We start from the raw sequence: 12,617 nt of genomic DNA, 5'->3' as shown, positions 1-12,617 counted from the left end.
GTCCATTCAATATTTTGGTTTCATTCCCCTTTACATTGTATGTGCTTATGATGCATAATTACTCTAAGAGGCTTAAAAGAGACTACAACTTTTTTGAGAGCTCCAAAACATCTGTTTGCCCACATGCATTGTACATTGTACTACTAAGCATGGGGCAGTAGGCACGAGTGAAACACAGAGATAAAGTGTGTTGGTTGTATGCGGCATTTGCAGTCAGTGTGTGTACAGTGCAGCTCTTACAGCTAGTGGCATGTGATTGAAATGGCGGGACAGGGACATGGAAGTTTACAGAAATTTCTTTTGAAAGCTGGTTGACAGTGAGTACTACCTACCACTTGTGATTTACTGTATTTTTACATAGCATTCTTGAGTATTGTTAACCCCCCAACAATGATTTGATGGCTACAAGTCCTATTTCAGTATTTGTATTGTGTGGCTATATACATGTATGGATAGTATGTGGGCAGCTCTTGCGTGAGTGACGTGTGTAATGTACTAATTTACTACATAGTACTGCACATACTGATCGTACATTGTATCCCTTGACAAGCACAAAACCTGTACCCAGCAGCACTTGTAATTCAGTGTGGACAGGTCGCAAACATACAGGTACTACGTTCAAAAAAAAAAAAAAAAATGTGAAAAGGCCAGTGTGAATGAGAAAGTGGCTTCTTGGCCAAATGCTGGCTTATTTGACAAATTCTACAACAAGTTAAAATGCAGCATAATATTAGGCTTTCAAACTTTGGTGCTGATATAATTAATTCAGTCATAGGATTTCAATATTGATAAAGTTCATCAAAGTAAATTTCAATGATGGAATTTTGACAGTGTCTTCTTGCATGTAGCTGATGATCATTTTATCTAAAATAATGCAAACACTATCTTGAAAAAAAAAAAAAAACATTGTCAGATATTCAGAGTTATGATTACTCATGAATGTATACCAGTACCTGTTTCTTAAAGCCAAAATATTGTTCTCAGGACTCAAAATTTATCTTCCACCATTTGGAATTGCTTGCAATACATCAAAAGGGTCTACCAAGAAACTTAATCTGGCTGATGTGATTTGCCAGTCCGATGATGAGATGTTTTGGAGAATTTTGAGATCAGAAGTGTAAAATATCTTCAATTGTATACTGTACATGCAATTTTTATAACAGAAGAGCCCTCCCTGTTCACCATTGCCTTAGCAATCACATATTTCCAACCAACTCCATATGATTCGCTCTGTAGTGCAAAAAATCAGCGAGTTTTGCTGTTGCCCGATTTGTTGACTATCGATAATCAAATTTCAGATCGTATACATACAACTTTTAATCCAGAAGAGCCCTCCCTATTCAGCATTGTGGGTTGGTAAAACGTTACCTGACGAGCAGTCATGCCCTAGCAATCGCATTTTCAAAACAACTCCATGCGATTCACTCTATAGCGCGAAAGATCAGTGAGTTCTGCTGTTATCTGATTTGTCGATTATTGATAATCGATTATAGAAAAGTACGTAGCAACCACGATCGGGTATGCTCGTAGACTAATGTACTTTCAGTGAACTTTTTTGGTTGGTATTTCACATTTTCATTGTTACCCAGATGTTATTATGCCGTTCTTTCACACACTTTATATGCATACATATATGAACGTTTTAGAGCAAAAATAGATAGTTCTGCGGGCTAACTGTATATGAGAACTATGTTTTTACTTTTAAAACCCAGTAATGTGGGGATACAAGAGTGTTGCGATTGAATGAATTCCTATTCGCTGCCCAACAGGGTACACTAAAAAACCTCAAATAGTACCTGTCAGCCACTTTTCAGCAAATATGTGCATCGAAGCATACATGGTCACCGGTAACAGTCAACTCACGACAAGAATCTTTGGCTGTGTTTTTACATGTTACTCTGAGAGGTCAGTGATAGAGCTGTACATAATACAATTGTACGTTATGGGGATTCTTGAATGTACGTACAGTGTATCTCCGAGCCGGACCAGCCTTTCTGCTCCATGGTGTCCTCGTGCTTCTCGATCTGGGTATTTAACTAAGGTTATTAATACTGTGATTGCATTCCTAATATTTAATTTGATAAAATTAGTCATGAATTTTAGAGTAAAAACTATTTAGCGTTAAATGTCACATTGAATATCAGGGAGGAGGTTCAGATAGTCAGCTTGGTCAGTTTTATATGCTGTCCTAAGTTTGCAATAACTTTAGCAGTGATTCTGTGTTATATATATTAATGAGCTTTATGGTATTGAGAACTGTTTGCATGATTTTTTTTTTCTTTGGGGGGGGGGGGGACTATCAGTGGTAAACAGGTTTTTTTTTGTTGAGGTTTGTGTATGTAATGTCAGAAAATCTACATTAGGTATTCAACATCACTGAATCAACTTTGAATGCTTGAATGTTCGTTGGAAGGTAATGTTATTCATGACAGTGCAAGTCTTATTTTGGTAACTGTCCATTTGAACGTTGCCTGCTTTCAATTTCTGATCAATGCATTCAGCTCTGTTGTTCAAGAGTATGAAACTCTGTAGATAAAGTAGAGAACTAGTGAAATTTGATGATTTCTCAAACTGTTGTTTGTCATTTGTTGACTTACTGTAAAACGAGGAATGTTCATGTGCATTTTGATTTCGCGAATTTCGTGAGCGCCAAGATTTGTGAAATTAAAATGCAAACGAAAGTTTTTGTCTACACTATATGCACTGAACGCCAGTGGCAATTCACGAAAATTTCATGCCACGAAAAAGGGCGTCGGCTCCAATTCACAAAAATTTCATGCGGCGAATATATCATGTTTTACAGTATTTATTGCACAGTTAGGGTGCTTCAAAGGCATCTGATTCAAAATATTTTATTTCTCAAGCTACACTGTTTCTGATGCTTACTCTACTATGTGGGATTATGCAATCTCTTTGTCGGTAGCAGTTATTCTCTCTCTCTTTCTCTTCTTGGCTAATCCTCATACCTACTCATCATGAACGTTAATTGAGCTTATCCACATCAACAATACTGTCGGTCAATTACTCCCAGTATTGAAGGGGGGCTATCAATAGCTCTTTGTACCAGTGTAACCTGTCTGAGGCATTCCTGATCCCCCCATCGATGGGGACCCTGGCAGAAAAGGTGCCAACCAAGTTCCACGTTGGCACAGCATGTTTTTGGTTTTTTTTCTCCTCGTTTTTCTTTCTTTTTTCGTTAGTCATCATCGTTATCTCCCGCCTAGTTTTAATCCCAGGAGAATGTGGATTAAGGTAGGCCTGAAAAGAGAATGTTACGACCAAAATCACTCCGAGAATGATCGCACAAAAGAAACAATCAACTGATGTTCAGGCGGTTTATTAACAGTGATATTGTGGGTACAGACTCGTAATCGGTTTTCACATCAGTACAATAATGATCACTAAAAACAAATATAAGTCAGTAATGGAATCACTTACTCACTAAATCACGAAATCCCTACAGTTTCCTGGTAGTGTCCAAATACGATGCTTGATGCGCAAATGAATGATCCGTGATGCACCGATGAATGATTCCTTCGACGTAAATCCAGAGGCACAGGTTACAATAGTCTGCGTTATAAATCCAGGGTATATGTCCACAATAGATCCACCGTATAATGTTCCCAGCGAAATGTGCAGAATCCAACGACCACGTCCAGTCGATGCGTTGAATGATGATTCACTTTATATTGTCCAGCTAGGAATCCAGCCCGTCACAGCTTTGCCGTAGCAATGTCCGTTGACATTAAAATATGGAGTCCAATGAAGGCACATTAATTCTCTGCAGGCAAAATGTCTCCCAGGCCAAGTATCTCCACAAACATAACAGGTCAGCAGGTAACACAGGACTGACTATAACAAGTCGCTTCAGAGCCAGAAGTGACGTAACTCTCAGAGCAGAGGTGTTGGGTACTCTGCCTACTGCAGAATTTCTCTAGCTTATATACTATCTATTCACCCCTTCTAGCACATTCTATAACTCTCTCCAACCTACTAGCCAGTCCAAGTTCCAGGAAACCTGGATGACTCACTGCCTAACTATGTACAAAACATCATTACCAAGAATAACTACCAATCACATTGGGCTACAGGGACAGTGCCTCACTCAGCCAAACATGTAAGCACTTCCCAGAACTTTCTGGAATGGGTGAAATCAATCTAGATTGAGTGAGCTATAATGTATTTCCTGCTACAAGCATGTACTGTGTAGTTACATTGTATACCACCTAGAAAATTCTCCACTGATCTGGTCAGCCTGTATGTACTAGTATACCACATAGAATGTTCTCCATTAATCTGGTCCACCTGTGTACATACACATTAAAACAATCATGCATGGAGTACATCATACATGTACATAACTACTAGTGTGTACATTTGTGACACCATCCCCCATGGGAAAAAGAAAGCCTTGCCGTAGCAAGGGTTTCTTTTACCTTCACAATTTCTCGTTATTATTTACAATGAATGTGAGGTAAAATCCAAGTCAAGCTACAATAATCACATACTATCACATGCCTTTTGGATAGCTGTATTAATTCCATGTTATCTTTTCATGGATACCATTTACAATAATATTGCTTGGATTCTCAGAGCTTATACAATCATATCAAACTGTTTTGCACACATTAATGAATATGCTAAACACATACACTGGAAATGATATACGGTGAAAACTTTTCACCTTTGATACTCTCTTCATGTTACACTCTTGACAGAGCGTCGGCAATTACATTGTTTTTGCCTGCCACATGTTTGATTTTGAGTGCATATGGCTGCGTCATCATGCTCCATCTGAACAACCTGTTGTTCTTCATTTTGAACCGGTCTAAAAAGACCAAGGGGTTGTGGTCAGTATAGACTGTGATCTCCCCTTTGCTATTTGTCAAGTACACTTCGTATTGTTGGAGGGCAAGGATGAGACTGAGAGCCTCCTTCTCAATTGTGGAGTACTTCTTCTGGTATGCGTTCAATTTTTTGGAGAAGTAGCTAACTGGTCGTTCAGTGCCTTCTTCATCTTCTTGGAGCAAAGCCGCTCCCACTCCTACATCGCTCGCATCTATTGCCACCTTGAATGGCTTTGCGAAGTCAGGAGCTGCCAAAACAGGCTCATTAGCAAGGACTGCCTTTAATTTCTCGAAGGCTCTTTGACACTCATCAGTCCACGTGTACTTCGCCTTGCCCTTCAGCAGGTTTGTTAGGGGGGTGACTACAGTGCTGAAATTCGGTACAAATTTCCTGTAGAAACCAGCCATGCCCAGAAATCTGAGCAACTCCTTCTTGGATTGGGGAATGGGAAAGCCTAGTATAGCCTCTACCTTGGCTTCTCTTGGCAATACTTGTCCCTGACCGACTACATGCCCGAGATACACCACTTTGGCCTTTGCAAATTCACTCTTTGCCAGATTAATCACCAATCCGGCCTCCTTGAGTCGATCGAAAAGTTGCCGCAAGTGTGTAATGTGCTCCTCCCATGTGTCACTATACACAAGGATGTCATCAATGTATACTACACAGTGGTCAAGTCCGGCAATGATTTGGTTTGTCAGCCGTTGGAAGGTGGCCGGAGCATTTTTCATGCCGAATGGCATTACTTTGCATTGGAACAAGCCATCTGGTGTAGCAAAGGCAGAAATCTCTCTGGCTTTGTCGGTCAAGGGCACTTGCCAGTATCCCTTTAGAAGGTCTATTTTACTGACATATGCAGAATTTCCGACCCTGTCAATGCAGTCTTCTAGTCTGGGAATGGGGAAAGAGTCTGTTTTCGTCACGGCGTTTACCTTGCGGTAATCAATACAGAATCTTTGAGACCCATCCGGTTTGGGTACCATGACGATTGGGGAGCTCCAACTGCTTTTACTCGGTTCTATTATGTCATTGTCTAGCATGTATTGAACCTCTTCCCTTACTTTTTGCAGTTTGCTTGGGTTTAACCTGTAAGGGTTTTGCTTGATAGGGTCAGCATCTCCTACATCAACATCATGTACAGCCAGAGGGGTGCAGCCTGGTTTGTCCTTACACAATTCTTCGTACTCATGTAACAGACTAGTCACATCTTTCCTCTGATTGTCAGGTAGGTAGTTCAGTGCCTCATCTACTTTCCCTGACATCTCTGAGTTAGACAACCTGGCACTAGAGGGCTCACTTCCATTCTCATCTTGAGCTTCTCCCTCTTCATCTACTTCTTCTTCTACCACCTGAGCTACGCCTACCGGCTGACTAGCCTTTCTCTCGTAGTACTCTTTCAGCATGTTTATGTGACACACCCTCTGATCTTTTCGTCTATCTGGCGTACTGATCACATAGTTCACATCATTGAGTTTCTTTTTGACACTGTATGGGCCACTGAACTTGGCTTTCAGTGGTTCACCTTGTATGGGCAGCAGTACAAGAACTTTGTCACCTGGGTTGAAAGTTCGGGCTTTGGCATTTTTGTCTGCCTTTCTCTTCATAGAGTCTTGTGATACTTTCAAGTGTTCCCTAGCTACCTCACAAGCCTTTGAAAGCCTTTCACGAAACTTTGACACATAGTCAAGTAGGTGGACCTCATCATCCTCAGTCATGAATTTCTCTTTGATGAGCTTCAGTGGGCCCCTAACTTCATGACCGTACACCAACTCAAATGGGCTGAAACCCGTCGACTCATTTGGGGAGTCCCTCGTTGCGAACAGCAGGAAAGGGATGCCCTTATCCCAATCCTCGGGATACTCCTCACAAAATGCCCTAATCATTGTCTTTAGGGTCTGGTGGTAGCGCTCCAACGCACCTTGGGACTGGGGATGATAAGCTGACGACTTCAGCTGCTTCACACCCAAACGATACATCACCTCTTGAAATATGCCTGACATGAAATTTGACCCTTGGTCAGACTGCACTTCCTTGGGCAACCCATACCTAGTGAAAAACTGCACTAGAGCATCTACCACAGTCTTAGCAGTGATATTTCGCAATGGGATAGCCTCTGGAAACCGTGTAGACACATCCAGGATTGTCAAGAGGTACTTGTGACCTGACCTAGTCCTAGGCAAAGGTCCAACACAGTCAACTAGAACCCGACTGAATGGTTCTTCAAACGCAGGTATCGGAATCAATGGCGCCGGCTTCACTGAATGCTGTGGTTTACCAGCCACCTGACATGTGTGACAAGTCTTGCAAAACTCAGCCACATCCACATTCAACCCCGGCCAATAAAAATGCCTCATGATCCGATCCTTTGTCTTTCTGACGCCTAAATGGCCGCCAACAGGTAACTCGTGAGCAATTCTCAAGATCTCACCGCGGTAACTAGGAGGGACAACAACTTGACGGACCACCGTCCAATCCTCATCAGCTGGCCTATGGGGAGGTCTCCACTTCCTCATCAAAATGCCATCTTTGACATAATAGCACTCAGGGACCTTTTCAGCCTCAGCCTCAGAACACGCCGTCTGAGACAAGCCTTTCAACTCAGAGTCTGCCTGCTGTGCTTCAACCAAGGAAGACTTGCTAAACAGCCCATCACTGTTAGCCTCGGAGCCTAATACAGCAACCCCATCATTCAAATCCTTGAAAAAGGTTTCTGCCAACCAAACACCGGAATTCTCCTCCACATCAACAGAATCCGCATCATCTTGAACAGCTCTACGAGCCTGAGACCTAGTCACAACACAGTCTGGGAAAATCCCAGGAAACTCTTCCTGCAACTGCTCAGTTTCAGCAACCACCACTGGTTTATCCGAAACAACTGGAGACGCAACCACCTTGTCCCCAGCCAAGTCATTCCCCAACAAAAAATCAATGCCTACCATGGGCAACTCAGGAACAACTCCAACAGTCACAGGACCAGAAACTAGGTCACACTTCAAATCCACTCTATACAGTGGTACTGACATATAACTGCCATCAACAGTCTGAATCAAGACTTTTGCATTCACTGCACTATCTGGTGGAAAAGTCATACCACCATCCACCATCAATGACTGAGAGGCCCCCGTATCCCGCAGGATGACTACTGGTATACCTGCCTCACCAGAAGCACATGGGGTCACCTCACCATCGAACAAAAAGCTACGATAGCTCTCATCCACCTGCTTAGTCCTATCTTTGAATTTGGGAGATTGACTTTCAATGGCCTGTGTTTCACTGAACGGGACACTGTTTTCGGGTAGGACACTTTTTGACATAACAAATCCCAAGTCCTTCTTTGTTTTGTTTTGCAACTTCCAACACTGTGACTTTACATGCCCTATCTTGTTACAGTGAAAACATTTGATGACATTTGCACTTGTACTGGACCCTTTGTCAGATTGAGTCTTTGGTGCCGATGAAGTTTCAGAACTCGTGCCTTTTTCAGAACCAGCATTCTTTGGACTGCTCGACTGATTTTTGTCTCTCTTATTTCCAGAGAAATTCCTGAAAGGTGGTCTGTTGTCATTTCTGTGGGTCAGCTCATACTCATCAGCCATCAAGGCTGCTTTATGCAAACTTGTCACTTTGTGATCATCCAAATGTGACCTCACACTGAAAGCAACACTCTTTTTGAATTCTTCCAAGAGAACAACCTCACGTAGGTTATCAAAGTCCTGATCCACTTTCAGGGATCTGTACCACCTATCAAACATCATTTCTTTTTCACGAGCAAACTCAACATGTGTCTGGCCTGGTTTGCGGTACGAATTTCTGAACTTGTGTCTGTACGCCTCTGGCACCAACTCATAAGCATTCAACACTGCTTTCTTGACTGTAGCATAGTCACGTGATTGCTCTTCAGAGAGAGATGAGTACACATCGGCTGCTTTGCCGACAAACACACTTTGAAGGAGCAAGGGCCAAAATTCCTGTGGCCAATTCAAACTGTTAGCCACCTTCTCAAATGACACAAAATATGCATCAACTCTGTTTTCTTCAAACTTTGGCACCAATCGAATGTTCTTGGCCAAATCAAATTCAGAGGGAGCCCTTTCACGATTTCCAACAGTTTGTGCATGAGTCAATTCCATCTCACGCAATTTCAGTTGCTGCTCCACTTCAAATTTCTTCTGTTCCATTTCAAGTTTCTTCATTTCCAGTTCTTTTTGTTCTTTCTCCCTCTCTCTTTCCAATCTCATCTTCTCTTTCTCCATTTCCATTTCTTTCTCCTTCATTTGCAATTTAGCAAGCTCAAGCCGTGTCTGATCTGAAATTTGAGCTTGATCAGGAGTATGAATTTCTTCTTTGAGCTCCATGTGACCAGCTACTAAGTCAAGAATTTCTGACTTTCTTACACCTTGTGGAACATCAACATTCAAATGCTGTGCAATAGCAGTCAAATCACATTTGCGTAACCTTTGCAAATCTTTGAGGGACAAATCTGTCCTCTGAACAAATGCCTGAACATCCATTGTACTGATTGACATTGTCACACTGTATTACACACAATATACAATTGAACAACTAACTCAACTGGTATTATGTCTGTACCAATATTCTGGCTTCCGGAACGTTCCAAATTCTAAGTTTTGGCTTTAAATTCACTTCCCGGACAAGCCCCCAATTTTGTTACGACCAAAATCACTCCGAGAATGATCGCACAAAAGAAACAATCAACTGATGTTCAGGCGGTTTATTAACAGTGATATTGTGGGTACAGACTCGTAATCGGTTTTCACATCAGTACAATAATGATCACTAAAAACAAATATAAGTCAGTAATGGAATCACTTACTCACTAAATCACGAAATCCCTACAGTTTCCTGGTAGTGTCCAAATACGATGCTTGATGCGCAAATGAATGATCCGTGATGCACCGATGAATGATTCCTTCGACGTAAATCCAGAGGCACAGGTTACAATAGTCTGCGTTATAAATCCAGGGTATATGTCCACAATAGATCCACCGTATAATGTTCCCAGCGAAATGTGCAGAATCCAACGACCACGTCCAGTCGATGCGTTGAATGATGATTCACTTTATATTGTCCAGCTAGGAATCCAGCCCGTCACAGCTTTGCCGTAGCAATGTCCGTTGACATTAAAATATGGAGTCCAATGAAGGCACATTAATTCTCTGCAGGCAAAATGTCTCCCAGGCCAAGTATCTCCACAAACATAACAGGTCAGCAGGTAACACAGGACTGACTATAACAAGTCGCTTCAGAGCCAGAAGTGACGTAACTCTCAGAGCAGAGGTGTTGGGTACTCTGCCTACTGCAGAATTTCTCTAGCTTATATACTATCTATTCACCCCTTCTAGCACATTCTATAACTCTCTCCAACCTACTAGCCAGTCCAAGTTCCAGGAAACCTGGATGACTCACTGCCTAACTATGTACAAAACATCATTACCAAGAATAACTACCAATCACATTGGGCTACAGGGACAGTGCCTCACTCAGCCAAACATGTAAGCACTTCCCAGAACTTTCTGGAATGGGTGAAATCAATCTAGATTGAGTGAGCTATAATGTATTTCCTGCTACAAGCATGTACTGTGTAGTTACATTGTATACCACCTAGAAAATTCTCCACTGATCTGGTCAGCCTGTATGTACTAGTATACCACATAGAATGTTCTCCATTAATCTGGTCCACCTGTGTACATACACATTAAAACAATCATGCATGGAGTACATCATACATGTACATAACTACTAGTGTGTACATTTGTGACAAGAAGAATTCTGGCCACTCTCGACCAATCAAAACTCCTCATGCACAGCCTGGCTGTGAACACCACAAGCTGTTTGCTGTGCTAAGTGCCACCTGAAGTCTACAGTATTAATTGAAATGTAGACCAGTCATGCTCTTCAAGAGTTTTGCTTTGTATCATTTTAAATTCTTTCTGTACACTCTCCTCCACAAATCAATTGCCAAAATTAGCAGAGCCTTCATTGTTTTTAATAGTGATGTTTTGTTCTAAGTACCAATTGTTCTGAGTCTATCATCAGTAGAAACAATTTCCCCTCCCCTGTAAAGCATTTTCTTATTGTTATAATGAGGATTTTACTTTTAGGAACAGTGAAGCAATGTGCCATTGAACTTCAACTCAGTTTACACACACGAATATGAAACTCGTTTGCACTGTCTGCTCTTTGATTTATACATCAATACAATAGTTTTCTTGTGTTGTCTTGTGGAACCTTGTCGTAAGATTAAAGGGTACATTCCGAGGCAAAGACTTCATTTTGCTGTGTGACAAATACACCACTCTGTATACAAACTAATTCTTTGAAAAAAAAGTTGAGTTCAAAGCTGAACTTTGTTTATTTGTGTGTCAGATCACAAGGTTATGTACTGCTACTAGTCCTATACATTTGTGTGTTCATCAAAACTGTCGCCTGGTCATGGTCTGCCAGAATGGTACTCCTTTAATTTCTTCCTTGATATACTGTATGTACATACATTATGTGTGGGTGAAAGTCTGAGGCAGGACGACTGGGGGAATTTTTTCTTCTTCTTTGCCACACTTCCCTTTGTCTTTGGTGTAAAGGCTTTAAAGATGTGAGACGACATGTTGTATGCACAGCCACTAAACTCTCTCTGTCCTGCATTGCTTCTATCCTGATGCAAAAGCTCCCTGAGCAGTATCAATGGATTCAGTCAGTGGACAGCATAATTTAGAAGCAGTATGCATTGAATGTATCTGTATGGAGGATCAGTGGAATGCACATTGCAGATAAAAATCACATTTTGATCTGATTGTTATTTTATGCTTGTGTCATAAGCTGCCAGTTTTAGCCCATTTCTTATCCAGGCCCCAATTTTTTTTTTTTTCCCCCAGGAGTAACCTTCTACCCTGAACTTTCGAAGACTTCAAAACAAAAAATATCGAGACCTGGCTGGCTTTCAACATTAAACTTGTACTGTGCATATCAAACTAAATCCATACACAACTACTCAACCTCTGAGCAAGGCAGACCAAAGTCCCCCACCCCCAATATGTGGTCAAGCAATTTCATTCAGGTACCTGAGCAAATTGCTTTTGTTTGTTCACCTCCGTCCAGGGTTGTTACTACGTTGCGTGGTCTTTCCCAGGGCATAGTCTTGTCATATCCTCCATACAAGATGGGTTGTTGGTCTGGTATTGCGCAATTACTGATCAGTGCCTTTGTGGTCTATGTCACCATATATGGAATGACTGCATCCGTGTGAATCCCAACCAAATCGAGGGATGTTATTGCGTGCAACTGATGATCAAACGCACAAGGTATTACCCGATTTCATTCACACGGCTGCTCAGCTGGAGTCATCACTAGAACATCGTAAGTACGTTGTAGGATCGGCCTGTAGTGTGCGTTTTGCAGTGAGGTTTGATAAAATTGTGAGCACTAGTGGCAGTTCAAGCATTATTGCTGCATAACATCTGCCCTCTTTCTCTGAAGCGATACATTATCCGGCAGACCAACTTTTCAAAGAATTTTGTTGCTGTTGTAATATCTGGCAAAAAAAAAAAAAAAATTGCATACAAATCTGCATACAAACCCAGGCAGGAGTGTCATTTAAGGACAAGTTTTCAGGTGAAGTTGTCAGAGGTTGTGGCTCCCATGCGTTGGAAGGATCTTGGCCATCAACAGCTGTGCCATCCTGTCTGCAGGTCTGTCTGACATGTAGTAGGGGGTGTCTGTAAAGAGGTCTGTTTCACATGTCCTTACAACCTCAG

Source organism: Diadema antillarum, unplaced genomic scaffold, assembly GCF_040938485.1.
Source record: "Diadema antillarum isolate AM-2024a unplaced genomic scaffold, OU_Dant_1.0 seq00001697_RagTag, whole genome shotgun sequence".
NCBI lineage: Eukaryota > Metazoa > Echinodermata > Echinoidea > Diadematoida > Diadematidae > Diadema > Diadema antillarum.
The sequence above is the reverse complement of the archived record's forward strand: the minus strand, read 5'-3'. Positions refer to the sequence as shown.